The 12,284-nt window shown below is 39.1% G+C and overlaps 1 protein-coding gene across 3 annotated transcripts in view; it reads left to right on the top strand.

Moving 5' to 3' along the window:
• Positions 1 to 12,284, top strand: part of LOC149786496 (uncharacterized) — a 104,823-nt gene that overhangs the window by 29,811 nt on the left and 62,728 nt on the right. The gene's annotated exons all lie outside the window — the stretch shown is intronic.

The raw sequence follows: 12,284 nt of genomic DNA, 5'->3' as shown, positions 1-12,284 counted from the left end.
TGATGATGGATGTTCCGAATATAAAGAGATCTCATGGAGGTTCATCGTTTACATTTTCATATATCTCTATTAGCAATGAGACTTGGAAATAGGATGCCCATGAATAGAGGTAGATTATGTGCCTCGTATATTTAAAGTTTAGAAACATGTTGACTATTGGGAAAAAATACCACACACGACAAATGCACGGTGAAAAAGGCTAAATGAAACAGTGCGTACAGATTAGTTTGATACATGTTGTTGTCCTGTTATGTGCGCTCTTTGCGTGAAAGACAAGCATGAGTATTTTGTAAGGTTACTGTCTGTTATGTGATGTGGCCTTGTATCCAGGGGCGGATTAAGGCTCGCTGGTGCCCTAAGCACTGACAAATCTTGGTGCCTCCCTCCTTTCCACGTACCCCTGGGGAGATGACCCTAGGGTGCACCATGATCAACAAAAAGAACATTATGATCAATTTGCACTAGTTTTATATAATAAAAAATTACATATCTTCATTCGTTTTTTTCTTTTTCTTTTCACCTTTTTCTCAACTTTGTGGTGCCCCCTTTGGCCCTGGTGCCCTAAGCACGTGCTTAGTCTGCTTAATGGTTAATAGGGGCCTGCTTGTATCGTAGTGTATTCCTAGTGAACATGACTGACATCCTAATCTTTTATCACTAAATGTTTCGCTTTGATAACTGTTATATTGTAGCCACATTTCTCGGCCGTCCCTTTATATTGTAACATACTTCCCCACTCCCGTTTCATGCTAAAATAATTTCTCCCATCCCCACCCATCCATCCTTAAAAAAAAAGGTTACTGAGATATAACTGAGTGCAAATGTCACTGCTATTCTTAGCGGCGTGTACTGACCGCTCCCATAGAGCAACTACCTGTAAGCGTTACCTTTATATATAGTATCTCACTTTTCCAGGGGAATTTCCAGTTCTATATTTAGCAATTATCCCTTAGTTTTGCCTATACAACTTCATCAAAATAGCAAGCTTCTAAGTGTCCTTGACATAACGTTGTTAGCCAAACAAAGCTTTTGTTAACCTCGTTCATTTTCTGTGTAAAGAAGAGACCGTTCGACTCATTTGTATGTGTTTGTGTGTAGGACCATCTGCTGCAAATATAACTCCCACATAAACTATTACAATTAAAACCGCCGCAGCTTATATTGAAACAATAGAGAAAAGAAATGGTAATATGCAGGTTAAACTTGGTTCAGAAACTTTTCTCCTGGTTACATTAAGCCGATTATTGTTGTTGTAGGGTTTAACGCCAATTTTCAGCACACGATATGCTATACATGGCGGCCAGTATTAATGGTGGAGGAAGAACCCGGGAAATCCCCGGAAAGAACCACCGACCCACGAGAAGCTACTGGCAAGCTTTCTCACATACCCACATTGGCCGAATCCGAGACTCGAACCTACGCAGACCAGAGGGGCACGTTACAAAGAAAATCAAGGGATGGGGGTTCTAACCTGTATTAATATAACACAGGATAGAACCCCCATCCCTTGATTTTCTTTGTAACGAGCCCCTGTGACGCAGACAGGTATTAAGCTGAAGGATGGCCAATTAAATTTTCGGAGGTGGGGCAGGGTGGAAAATTTTAATACCAAACCTACAGATTTCCAGCCTTCCGATAACTTTTAAAAAGCTTGCTTTAATTTGTGGATTAAAGAGCATGTTATATCCAATTATATTAGTTAAAATTAACAAATTTGAGGTAATAGAGAAAAATATTAATTTAAAAAAAAATACATCTAAGCTCATCGCGTCCCCTTCTGTCAAATTAATTGGTTGCTCACTTAGTACACATTTTCTTGTTCTCCATACATGCACCAAATGTAAAATATATTAATTGGGGGGGGGGGGGGTAAAGTTTGCCTTAAATTGCCATAAATAGTTTGCTTTTTAAATAATAAAACAAGTTTCTGCCTAACTGATGTTAAATATGACTGTTTGCTATGGCGCCTATACGAAATAACAATAACTACAACGGGTCACGTCGAACATTTTTCTAGTTGAATGTTTGACAAAATTAAATGAATGGTTTGTGGAGAGGGTCTCAGAATTATATTTTGCACCGGGCTGTCATTTCATTCAAGATACATAAATTTGTTTACAGATTATTACATAAAAAATGTTTCCTCGATACTTTGAGATAAACGTTACCACTAAATGTTTGGCGAGATATGAAAAAATATATTTTCCATCTGGTTGCTTTGGAGCTTTAATGTTTGCCATGCAAACTGTCTAAATGGAACTTGCCTAAAAATATACACTAATGCTTAACCAAATATAGTTGTTTCTTTAAAAATCAATGTGTATTTTTGATCTCATTGTAATGGGAACTAAAACGTTGTCACATTGTAAGGACATGAAGGACAGATCATTGATGAATAATGTATTTTATTATATGCTCATTTTTCCCCCGTTAACTTTACATTATCAAAATCGTGCAATATTACCCGATATTGAACCCGCGCGACAATACACATATAGCATTCACTTGCATAAAGGAACTACTTTCTATTGTAAACAATCAATGGACGCAGACGCAAGCACTTTTGATTTGTGCACAAATCATGTACACTCACTTATGATGCTCTTTACGTTGTGGTTGTTTAAATTTGTTTCTGAATGAACTAAAACAGATGTTTCGTGGACTGCCACATACCAGCTGATTTGGCACTTTCCGCGTTGATACAATGTTTCGGATTTAGGTCTGCTACAGTATATAGCATACGCAAGATAAGGTCCTTACAAATAACATACAAGTCATATACTCTCTTCTTTAGCTGGTGATAAGAATGGCAAAGTAAAATATACTTACAGTTTTACATCCTGAATTTCCTCAAAATGTATTTTCTTAATTCTGCAAATCCGAATTACATGAGCCATGTCGTAGGTTCTCAATCTTGATTACACATTTCGAAATTGTACTGTAATTTCGATGATAAGTGCAATTACATCCTCCTTACTGCACTCAAAATGAAATAAGCATTAAATTTCATAGCGTCTTTTTCATAATTGCAATCGAAAGATTTCATATTTGTCCCACATGATGATTTCAAACATTCATTGACAGAAACAGAAACACATTTGCAGATGTCAACACGCTTCTCCCTAGCTTCTTCAATCTGATTTATTTCATGTGGAATTGTCACATACAAATCCAGTCCATAATCACGAAATTTACTAGAATCGAGAAAAATACCAAAATCTATTCATTCCAGATCAAAAGGAAAAGTTGTTGCAATGTACATTCATTCACAATATGACTCCAAATTTCAATTTTAACTAGACACGCCATTTTCTTTCGAAAGTTATGTCGAGAGCGCGACTAAGTTCAAATTTATCTGGGCGGAGTTATGTGCGCAGTAATAATGTTGATTTGTGTAATGATGAATATGCGCTTGTGTATTTAGTTTGGCATGCGGCATAGATTCATTTACGTTGTTTATTGTAGTGTATTTTGTTTATATAATTAATCCTTAGGTAGAATAAAAAAAATGAGCATATAATAAAAAGGTTACTCCATTTGTATGGGCAAATATGAACTACTTTTGTCGCCAGGATATACTTCACTCCCAAAGTCGTGCAGTATTCCATCCAAAACTTCGTTTATACTTTCCCATACAAATGCAGTAGCCTATAAATACTGTATGTGTGATGTCTCACTATCTATGAAGCTCCAGCAGCGGGAACACCTCTCATATTCTAAACTTATTTCTCAAATGTGAACAGTTCTTTCATACTAAGATTTGTGCGATATTAAAATTAATGGAAAGTTATTTTGAGAAAGAAATCTTCAGTAAAAGCAGCATGTCTGCATGATTGTCCATTTTTTAAAATGAATTATTGGGCATATAGTGCTACAGCTCCATGCAGAGAAAATTGATGAAAATTCCATGGCAAAAGTGGATAAGTTGCACGTACTCAAAGTACCCAGTATTTCACATTAGTGTCACGTGGAATGATGGCGGAATCGTATTGAAAATGTTTCCAAATTGCATGTCTCAAATTACGAATTTGAAACCGAAACAGTGAGATTTCATAAAAACTCGAGGCTTTAAGTAACACGAGTACCACACAACAAATTATACGCCCAATTTCACTACTAATGGCCTTGATCTTAGAGCTATAAACCTGCCAGCTGCATCACAAATTGTAGTCCCATAATTCAACATTCCCCCAAATATATGTTGATACTGATGCACCCTATGTGGAGCTGATGTCACTGTTTATTAAAATGTGCAATTTCGCTTCATGCATATCTTTCCGGAACACACCTACGTACGCTTTAGACACTTACAGGTATCTGGTAACAGCCATAATTAGCGCGAATTACAAACGGACGCAGGACGAAGGTTTGTGTTATTCTACGCCGATTTACAAGTCGACAAAAATAGGATTTAATCTGGAAATAGTATGTACATATCTCCAAAAGACCTATTCAGTCGACGAGCAGCAGAGAGACTGAGCCCACCAACTATTTCGTCCAACAGGACCATCTATCGAAAACTTTTCTGATAGAAGTTCTTATTTCACATAAATAACCCTTCTAGCCAGAAACTATGATGACTAAATCCTCTTTTCTGGCTAGAAGGGTTATTTCGACAGCGATAACTCACTATAAAAAATGTTTCTTGACCGGGGGTGACGTCGACGAAACACTTTGTGGCTCAGTCTCTCTGCTGCTATCATGTAAAATATTTTAGGATTTTTAGTTAAAAAATGTATCTAACCCAACTCGATACCGTGTCCGAGGATCATGTAAATTTATCGTCACAAACCCGTGTGGTTTTCGCTGTGCATGACTGAAGAAATTTCTGAATCTATTTATGTCCATGTCACCACTGCACCAAGTCTGATGAATATTTCTCAGTGTGTGTGCGTCAACTCCGTTAAATACTGCAAGAACGTTACAATTATCTCTGATCACTTTTGGAATTTGTGTATACCGCTGAGTCACATAAATGACATCAGTGTTTTTGTGTCGACCACGGGAGAATATTCTGGCTGGATTTTTTTGTTTATCCAACATTACATCATCGTACACAACTAAGTTGTTAATTGATCCATCAATGTCGTCGACGGATGGAGCTTCTTCGATGTCAGTTATAAAATCAATAACATCTTCGTCGTTTATCGATTTTGCACTTTCGTTAAAATCTTTTAGCACTTGATAACACCGCTGATCGTCCACTGACGGGGCTATCAAATATAATTTATCCCACTTCATCCACTTCATTATTAAATTAAGTAACAACTGCGTCTTACCCGACCCAGATGGACCTATGATAATCATTCGGATAGAATTTGGTAGCACTGAGTTATGCTTGATTGGCTCTTGTCGCTTTGTCGCGGAAAAGTCAGTGATTTCCATTAGATATATCATAAAATAATATGGATTTATATTGTGTGAAATGCCGAGCACGTACCCCAACTACGGATACGACAACAATTACAACAAAAAATAATCGACAAGCGCTTACAGGCAAGTGTGAACGATGTGGCACAAAAAAATTTAGATTTATTTAAAAAAAAGCGGAGGTGATATCGCAGCCAAGTTAGGAAAATTACCAGGAGCTCCGTGGGCTAAATACCCAGGAGAAAAACATCTTCCAGGATATAATTACTGTGGTCCAGGAACCCGACTTGATATCAGACTTGATGCTCAGGATCAACCAAAACCCGGTGAGTATCCGATAAACGCTATTGATCGCGCGTGCCATGCTCATGATGTAGCTTACCGAAGCAAGGATTTGCAACAGCGCCATCTCGCGGACGTGAAATTAATTCATGCGTTAAGTGCCATCCCTGATAAATCTATCAGCGAAAGGTTAACATCCTGGTTGATAAAATCCGCAATGAAAGGTAAATTAGCGTTAGGTACTGGTATATAATGGAGTCGATTTATTATTCCCCAAGCGGATACTGGAGAGGTAACGCAGCAATTGATAAACTTGCCAGCGCGGCATCAGTAACACGCGCGGTTGCCAAAAATTGATTATCCCGACAGGCAATATGGCAAATTTATCTACCGCGCCCTAAACAAATTCACTTCGCGCATTTTGATGTTAGTGTACCAAATGAGGTTCATCAAGCTGATATATTATTTCTGCCACATGATACTATCCGAAGACGCACATACAAGTACGCGTTAACCATAGTTGATGTTGCCAGTAGATACAAAGATGCGGAACCGTTAACAACTAAAACAGCATCTGAGGTTGCTTCTGCGTTTGAAAGAATTTATCGGCGAGGACCTCTGCGATGGCCAAATTTATTACAAGTTGATCCTGGCAAAGAATTTCAAGGTGCGGTATCATCGTTGATGAAACAACATAACGTCACCATACGACGAGGACACACTGAAATTCATCGTGATCAGGCAATTGTTGAGCGACTCAATCGAACACTTGCTGAGCGGTTATTTGGATATCAATACGCGAAGGAATTTATTCAAGATGCGAGATCGCGCGAATGGGTTGCAAGATTACCAAGCGTGATAACTGCGCTAAATAATGAAATAACTCGAACAACCAACATGAAACCTTCCATCGCGATCACGAAAAAAAATATACCCGTACGACGTGATTCTTCAGCGCAGCCGATACTGGGTAATGTTACTGTAAGATATTTATATGAACCAGGCGAACTTGAAGGTGGTAAACGAAGAGCGACTGATCCCATTTGGAGTGTTACCACACATAGCATATCCACCGTGACAAGATCCACTGGCAGACCAGCAATCTACAGGTTGGATTCAACTGCTCCTCAACGCAGATTCACCCGTGAGCAACTTCAGGTAATTCCCGAGGACACACAATTGCCGCCAAAATCACTGAAGTGACTTAACTAGCGCTGGCACCCCGACGTCGATTACACTCAAGACAGGTCAACATGACATTATCACGTGTATGACCGCGACTGTTATCTTTTCTGTCTACGGTAAATTGTCTTGAATTTTTATTCGAATACTGCCATAGCATTATACAATTACAGCTCGCGCAGTGATTATTCTGTTGTTGTTTCAGCGCAACGACGAAGTCATCGTCAAGATCAAAATCGCGATTTTTTTTTTTGTCACTCTGTTTGTAACCGGCGAGTTTTTTTTCTTATTATGTTGCTGTTGTTTTCATTATTAATTTTATCAGCGTTTGATTCATTCAAGACAATTCTTCGCAGTTGAGATATTCTTCTGACTCTGGACACCGCCAAGTAGACTAAGTTTGACCATTCGATTCGATCATCAATGATCCAGACAGTTGTATCAGAGATAGTCAGTCCTTGAGAACAATGAATTGTCATTGCGTATCCTAGCGTCCAGGGGGATTTATTCATCGCTAGTGCATCCTCAACAGCATCGATGTCAACTAGCACAATATCATTCAATACTAAATTCTGTTTCTCTGTCTTTCCTGGAATATCAACATCTATATTTTGTAACCGCGTATCAGTTGGTCTATAACATAACGGCGTTGGCAGCATTGGAAACTTTTCTTGTTGCAACCGAAATAGCTCTTGTTGAAGTGTGTCTCTGACTATCTTTCTACTTGCCACTATCAAATCGTCTGGTTTCCACACGCGTAAAAAGTCACTCATCGAAGTTTCAGGAATCATCTCGCGCATGATTTCACATTGAATTTTATTCGGTTGTAGCCTGATTAGTGTTTTAAATTCTTTCAGCGTTGCATCAAGTGCTCGGTAATCATCAGACACTTCTTCGTGATAATCAACAAAATTCCTCAGCCAATCATGCGGAGATGCGCCGACAAACGGAGGTGGTTGACCGTGATCGCCGCACATAATCACTGCGGTATTTTTCGTTAGCAGCCAATCAAGAAATGTTTTTAACGTTTCCAGCGGCACCGTACATATCTCATCCCAGATTATTATATCATTGATATATTTTGTGCCCATTCGATCTGACGTCCATACACCGCAGCTGTATTTGAAAAAGCTGTGATAAGTACAAGAATTGACTCCTCGCTGTTTCATCTCTCTGGCAAGTCTGTGTGTAGGTGTTAGCACAATCATATCTGAATTCCGAAATAATTCAATCGCTCGAGTTGTTTTACCAGACCCGCCCGGCCCCTTCAAATAAACAGTTTTATGTCTGGTGATTGGATCATCCACAGACGGTGCGGAAGATATTTCTGGCATTGTTGATTTATAATAATCGTCCTCGATTGCAACATCAGCGGATTCACAATACTCGTGCAACATCTCGGCTTTTATTCTCCACGAACCCCATTCATCTCCGCCGCAGAATTTCATTATATTGGTCAGTGATTCTGAATATTTCTTGTCGATGTAAAATGAATCCGTGGCAACTCTGACTGCGTTACCAGGAAATCGATTTACCATCGATAACAAATTTATAGAAACATAAGCCAGCATTGAAGATCTCAAATGTGTGTATTGAGGCGATTCTCCGTCGATATAACTTACAATTGTGCCCAACTTTTTCCCGTCGGACAAGAACACATCCTCCCTGTTACAAAATATGTCTCTGGCAACCGCGTCGGCGATTATAAAATCCAATTCAGCTTCATCGATAATCAACCGCGAGTGATGCATTTTATGATCAAATGCTGCACCCTGAGTAAATTTACGGATTATTCTTCGTCCAAGATCTTTCGCTGTGCTTTCACTGTTTTTGAGTTTGATCTTGAGAATTTTAGGAGCCTCACTGACAATGACATCCATCGGGGTATTTGGACACTCTCATGCATACTCGCCGATAACTTCTTCGAGGGTAACACGCTCCGGTGTTGGCAACCAAACTGATGTCTGCGGTCGATAACATATGATTGTTTCGCTGACAGTCAACGATACCAGTATGCCGCTGTCAAGCATGTATCGCAATAACACTATTGGTACCCAGCGCCTTTCGACGAAGTGTCTGCCAAACCAAACATAACAAATCGGATGAAGTCCCGCAGCAAATTCAAACGAAGTCACACGAGCAAATCCTGTCAGGTCAGCGTCGGGTAAACTGCCGTGTACGGCGACTCGTGTCATCGAGTTCGTTGGGTGTCCAAACCGCGCAAAGTATTCGCGGCACTCGCCGTTCCCGAGAAAGCTTCCTGGGTAGCAGGCAATCATATCCACAAAAATCATATCCCGGTAGTCATACCGGGTATTCCACAACCCGCCATGACCATACTCGACACAACTTAATTGTATATCCGAAAGAAACTGACTTCGGGTTGGTCTCCACGAATTTCATTCTCTGGCGGCGTGAGCGGCAACAGTTGGAACTGTAAAACAATTAACCAATAACTGCTCATCGCTGGCATTTCTCATGTACGTTTTTGCGAGTTTTTTCATTTGTTGGTGCAACGATTCTGTTCTGTATAATTCTCCGTTGGGTCTCACAAATTGATCATACTCGGAATCTTCAGAGCTCCTAAATAACCACACCGACACAGGGTCGGTTTTACTCAGCGCGTAAATAACCTCGTATATGTTTCCGCGATAAAACTTGACAACACGGTCTCGTGGAAATATTGTAACCGCATCAGTCCACGCGTGCGAATTGTGATCAATAATTTCAATCGGTGTTCCTGATTTTTTATAATGCTTCGAATTATATAATATCTCTCCGGTTAGTGTTTTTACTGTTATTGAGCATTTTAATTTAATTGATAGCGCAGCAACATCATTTATTGTTGCCCCGGTATCCTTAACCGAATCGCCCCAGGCTGTTATTTTTTCACGTCGCAGATCGGTTAAACCGTTTCCTCGTTTTGCGTTTTTAAAATGTTCCATTACTCGCTCGGCTACACAATTCAACACCAACGACGTAGTCGTCGACGCAGTCATTCGCATCGGAGCGAGTTTATCAATTTTTGGTTTTTTTACAGGATATATTCCATAAATGACTGCGGTTACAGGATACGCTCGAGCGTAATATGGTATATCAATCCCGGTCAGCATTCCTGGTTTACAATTGCTGCTTAAAAGAGCGGTCTTTCCGTTAGCAAGAACAGGGTCGAGTTTGTCACGGATAATCCACGTATCGTCTTCAACGTTGACAATAAATTTTATTCTGAAAAAATATTTCTTTTCACGTTGATGAAAATCAATATAATCAATAATTGTTTTTGCTCGGGCATCAGTCATTGTAGCATCGATGATGTCCTCATCGATGACATCGTCAACGTCGCGGATAATTTTAAATGTCGATCATACGTGAGATGCGCCGTCGTCGCGGAATTCTTTCTTACCCTCGTTGATAATATCGAACAGATAAGTTAGATGCCGTCGTCGTGGATCCGGGTTTAGCCTGTCAAGATCGAATCTCCCGGCGCCAACTGCGGATAACCTCGAAAACTCCTCCATGTTATATTTAAGACAAATATTTAAATAAGAAAATATTATATATACAATGAACAACTGCAGATGGTTAAAAGTTGGATCTGTGACAGTCTGTGGTAAGCCCTGTAGGAAGGAATTCTGCGGTGAACATATACAGAGCATCAAACGAGGAAGCACAGGACCTATTCGTTGCCTGCAATGTGGCATTGGTGTCAGAGGTAAAACACAATTATGTGCGGGGTGTGGGGGGAAACAATACCGTGAACTCAAGCGATATTACAATAAAAAAAGTAACGGAGACGCGCTAAAATCCGAGAGTGATTATATAACTAGGTTTTCAGACAAATTATAAATTAGACAAATACATGAAGTATATATGAATCAAGAATTTGTCTCACATCCAACCATTAGGAATTACGAAACAACACGACAGGGAATAGTGAGACATCACAGATTGAAAAAGCCAGTTGGTTTTGTTGATAATGTTGGTTATCTAAAATTTAAGGTTTCTGGGGGTAAAAACTATCATATTCACAAGTTTGTGTTTGAGGTATTTAACGGTGAGATCAAAAAAGGTCTTGTAATTGATCACAAAGATAATAATAAACTTAATAACTCACTTCAGAATTTGCAAGCCTTTACCCAGAGCGAGAATTCTGCACGAGGTGGCACTGGTAAATTTGCAAAAATCCCCAGAGCTGTAAGATCTCTCAACAAAAATACTAATAAAGAAAATATATTTCGCTCAATGAGCTTAGCTGCGAAGTATTTTGGTATTGGATCGCGTTCGGTTCAACGTGTCATAGAAAATGTTATCAAATCAACTTTTTCAAGTAAGTTTGATAGCTGGATCATATTTTATTATGTAGATAACTCTGCAGCGACTGCGTGAAAAGTCAATGATACAATTATTCCCCCGTTGTCACCTTACAGGTACGAGCAGACGATTTTCTGCACAAGGAAGTAAATAACTTCCCCTTATTTCCCCTTGACAGCGTCAAGGTGACAGCACAAGAATGATTTTATCCCTTTGATTTTATCAAAGCAAACGCGTATTTATCTTTTTTTCACAGACAATATCGTTATTTTATTACACTTGTTCGGGTTTATGGCTCATCTGTGGTTTCCACATGATCATATTTAAGAATATACGTTTTAAACAAATCACGCTGAGCTATTTCTGAACTTTCAAGTATCAGTCAGTTTATATACAATATCGTCCTAATATCATATTGGGGTTTCGAAACCCAACGAAGTTGCACAACCTTCTCCGTTATCGCCCCGTTTCGGGGTAACCTTTTACCACAAAACAGGGTTGATTTCAGGGGTACGTGTGCAACTTGTTGGATGTAGAATTATAACCCCGCATTGTGTTTGTACCGTCCTAGGATAAGTTATGTGTTTGTGCCGTCTTAAGATAAGTTAGAATTAAGTTATATGTTTGTACCGTCCTAAGATAAGTTATATATACAATTGTAAAATACAACTGCTGTAAATAGCTTCTACTGCTGTAAATACAACTGCTGCTGTAAATAGCTTCTACTGTAAATACTATATGTTTGTGCCGTCCCTAGGATAAGTTAGAATTAAGTACTAGGATAAGTTATGTGTTATGTGTTATCCCCATATGAGCCTTGCTAGCATATCAAATGGTAAGCTAGGAGGTTCACAAATGGGGAATGTCTCGCAAACACACCCTCTGGGCTTTCTAGACTGTTATTTGGCAGTTTAGGAGCTCAATCGGGGGTCGTTTTTCCGCCCCCCTCCTGAGTTTGGTAGGATGTCATAAGACACCCTAGAGACTCAAGGGAGATATGATGTTTTTTTATTTTAAATATTTAAAAATATATATAAATATGAATCAAGAAAATATCAATAATGTGATTGATGCTATTAAAAAATTAGAAAAACAAGGATTTAATATATTACTAAATGGTGAAACTATTCTGTCAGATT

Source organism: Sinohyriopsis cumingii, chromosome 12 (assembly GCF_028554795.1).
Source record: "Sinohyriopsis cumingii isolate HCF-2022 chromosome 12, ASM2855479v2, whole genome shotgun sequence".
Classification (NCBI taxonomy): Eukaryota; Metazoa; Mollusca; class Bivalvia; order Unionida; family Unionidae; genus Sinohyriopsis; species Sinohyriopsis cumingii.
This window is presented reverse-complemented; position numbering and strand designations above follow the sequence as displayed.